The 3,314-nt window shown below is 43.4% G+C and overlaps 1 protein-coding gene across 1 annotated transcript in view; it reads right to left on the bottom strand.

The window, feature by feature from the left end:
* PAH (phenylalanine hydroxylase) overlaps positions 1 to 3,314 on the bottom strand; it is a 73,297-nt gene that overhangs the window by 69,713 nt on the left and 270 nt on the right. The window lies entirely within an intron of this gene.

Genomic DNA, 3,314 nt, shown 5'->3' on the forward strand with positions numbered 1-3,314 from the left:
AGCAGGAATCAGCACAGCATTGTGAATCAACTAGACTCCAATAAAATTAATTAATTAACAAAAAAAGAACTCAGGCTCCTAAATGTCATTCATTCTATACAATTCCCTCTGCTCTAGACACAATGTCCACGTTAAAGGCTCTGTTTCTTGCATAGTAAGGGCTGTACTCTGGTCCAATCACCAGAAGTTTACTCAATACCACTCCTAACAGCCTATACCTTACCCACGTCTGTCCCCTTTCACTTTTGTCACTCTCCCCATATACTTTCTAGATCGGGGTTTCTAAGTGGGTGTTCCTTGGGTCTCCACTCCAAAATTGCCTCGTGATTCCTTGTTTGAATGCAGATTCCTGGGCCCCACCCAAACCTACCAAATCAGAATATTTGGTGTAGGGTCTTAGAATCTGCATTTTCAAAAGCATCGCAGAGGACTCTTAACCATGGAAGATTTTGAAACCACTGGTAAATACATAGCCTATTTTTTTTAATTATGATTTTTCTCATCTGTGTCTGCAAACTCACATTTACCATAAGGCACTACGCTTTATTGTTATTAATATTGAAAGTAGAGCCGGCCATGACTGAGTACCCACCATGTGCCTGGAGCCATATCTGGTACTTTTTACAGTTAATAAACATCACCATTGGTAGAAACTAGCACTGGCAGAAAAAAAAGAGTTTACATATAATAGCTTATTCAGTCCTCACAATCGCCCCATGAGATGGGTGCTGTTATTTTGAAAATGAAAGAATAGACTCAGCAAGATTAAGTGGCTCGTCCAAGGACACTCAGCTAACGAGTGGCAGAGTCTGCATGTGAACCCAGGTCCAGCAACTCCAAAATCCTTAATCCACCCCCCAGTGACCCAACTGGGACAATAGCTCCCCTTTTCAAAGCTTGAGGGACTTGAAACGAAAGGAAGCTCATGGAATTTTGTGAAATGGTGTGGCCTTGAGTGGATTCTGATTCCAGCATTGTTATGCGGATCAGCATGAGATCTTGGACAAACCTCTTCCAGAACATGTTTATAATGGCTCATAATCTATACTTTATTTGTTTCCAGTAGACATATGAGTTGACTTAGAAAGACATGTACACTCAGGATGCATAAAGGTAGAGAAAAGTAGCTCCGAAACTAGAAAAGAAGGAAGAGAGCAGGGAGAAAAAAACTTTACTAGCAACCAAGAAGGAAAGGATTTTGATCACTGAGCAATACCCTTAACAATAGAAATACATTCTCTTTGGTTGTGTCTAATAAATACATTCTGTTATCTTTGGGAAAGAGCAGTTTTCACAATTACCAGCAATTAATCTGCAGCAAGGATATTCCAGCGGCACTGACATTCAATCGTAGTGATTTTTGGGGTCATGGGAGGAGGTGTGTATTCACATGTGTGATTATACATACACACATCTACAGTGTAAGACACCCAAAAACAAGGTGCAGACATCCTGCCTTGGACATACATTCCGGAATGTATCTACAGGCGGAAGCAGTGTGGTGGAGGAGTACACAGGGTGCTGGGAGTCACATCTGGGTTTGAACCGTGGCTTTGTGCCATTCAGAGCTGTGATTTCTGAGTTCCCTTAATCCTTTAATCCATCACCCTGTTCTCTGTTCTTTACAGCACTTATCTCTACATGAAACTATATGTTCATTTGGTTAATTTTTTTTTACTGTCTGCCTCCTCCACAAGAATGTAATTTTCATCAGGGCAGAGGTTCTACTGTGCCTGAGTAGGTGCTCAGAGTAGGTGCTCAGTAAGTCTTTGTTGAGTGGATGAATGAGCTGAACATCTTTCGCAGGATTGTTGTGCTTGCAGGTGGAGACCAGCCTTATGTCAGGATTACATCTAGTGTGTTCTATTCATCTGGGTTGGAGCTTCCAGAAGGCATAAATGTGTCTTTTTTGCAGATTGTCAGAGCTGGAAGGAGTCCTGAAGACTATTCTAGTTCAAAATCCGCCCCCCCCCGCCCCCGCAATTTTACAGATACCAGACTGAGCCTCTCCAGCCCAATTAGGTGACTTCTCAGTACATAGCTTCAGTAAACCAAACACGAGAGCCCACAACTCCTAATTCCAGGTCTGGCATCTTACCACTGCAAAGCTCCACCAGCCACTGTGCTTGACTCAGTGTGTGTTCCTGCTGCCAGTGTTCTGATGCATTTTGTTGAACAAACAAATCATTTCTGGCTAGACATCCCTGGCACTATCCTATGCTCCAGGAAGTGTGCTAAGACCTTTATAGACATTATTTCACTTGATTCTCATACTAACTCTAGAATGTGGATATTTTTATTCCAATTTTTCATATGAATAGACCTGAGGATCTGCAAAGTTAAATCCCTTGCTTTCAACACACGGGTGCTACAGAGCACTCTCTAAACCCTCCTCTTTACCCCCAGTCATCGACAGTGACAATTGGTGGTTCTCCATCTTCTAAGTGCTCTACAAATAAAACTTTAGTCCCCAGAGCTCCCTAACCAGATCGCTGCCCCTAACCTCCCGCCATAGTCACGGGGGCCCCAAGGCCAGCAGCACAGAAGCTAAATGATGGCACAGCTGGCATCTGTTCTGGGATCTGTCTGACGCCCATGCCGTCCGTCTTCAAGGTGAAGTTCTGCCTCCCAAGCCCTACGTACCATTTTCAAAGCAAGTCTTTCTTTCAGGACTCAAAAACAAGTTAGTCCAAAGTTCTGCAGTCTCTAGTTATACTAAAACATCAATCAACCTCTGCTGTCCAGGCTCCCTGTTCTCTAGATTGTTCTCACTAATCCTACAGTTGACAGATGCCTTAGACCCACGTTATCTCCCAGGGCTGGACTTTAAGTCTGAACCCCAGAATCTGGGAGTGTGATCAGTCGATTAAAGAGTGTATTCTGCAGTTGTTCACCTCAAGGGAAAGGCAAAAATTCTAGCGAACGGAATACACCCTGGACATTATCCCTGCCACATTTGGGGCTCTCTTACATTCCAAGTCCAAGGCTAAGTCTTGTGCTTTTTCCTCTCTTTATAATTTTCTTCTTCCTCAGGTCTGAGTAAGTTTGAGACGTCTTCATACCCCATTTTCTCCCAAAGGTGAAAAGAAGCTACAATTTCTCATAATTTTGCCATTTTGATACCTGGCTGAGAACACTTATAAACATCAAAGAAGAGCAGATCTGGATGAACCCCAACTGCCACTCCAGATTGTCAAGGACCAGTTTACAGAAGATAAAGGAGGCCACACAGGCAGTGATTTGTCCAAAGACAGGCAACTAGCTGGTGGCAGCTCTGGAAGCCAGATCCCCTGAGTCCTCAAGCCGTGCTCTTT

Source organism: Lipotes vexillifer, unplaced genomic scaffold, assembly GCF_000442215.2.
Source record: "Lipotes vexillifer unplaced genomic scaffold, Lipotes_vexillifer_v1.1 scaffold492, whole genome shotgun sequence".
Lineage (NCBI taxonomy): Eukaryota > Metazoa > Chordata > Mammalia > Artiodactyla > Lipotidae > Lipotes > Lipotes vexillifer.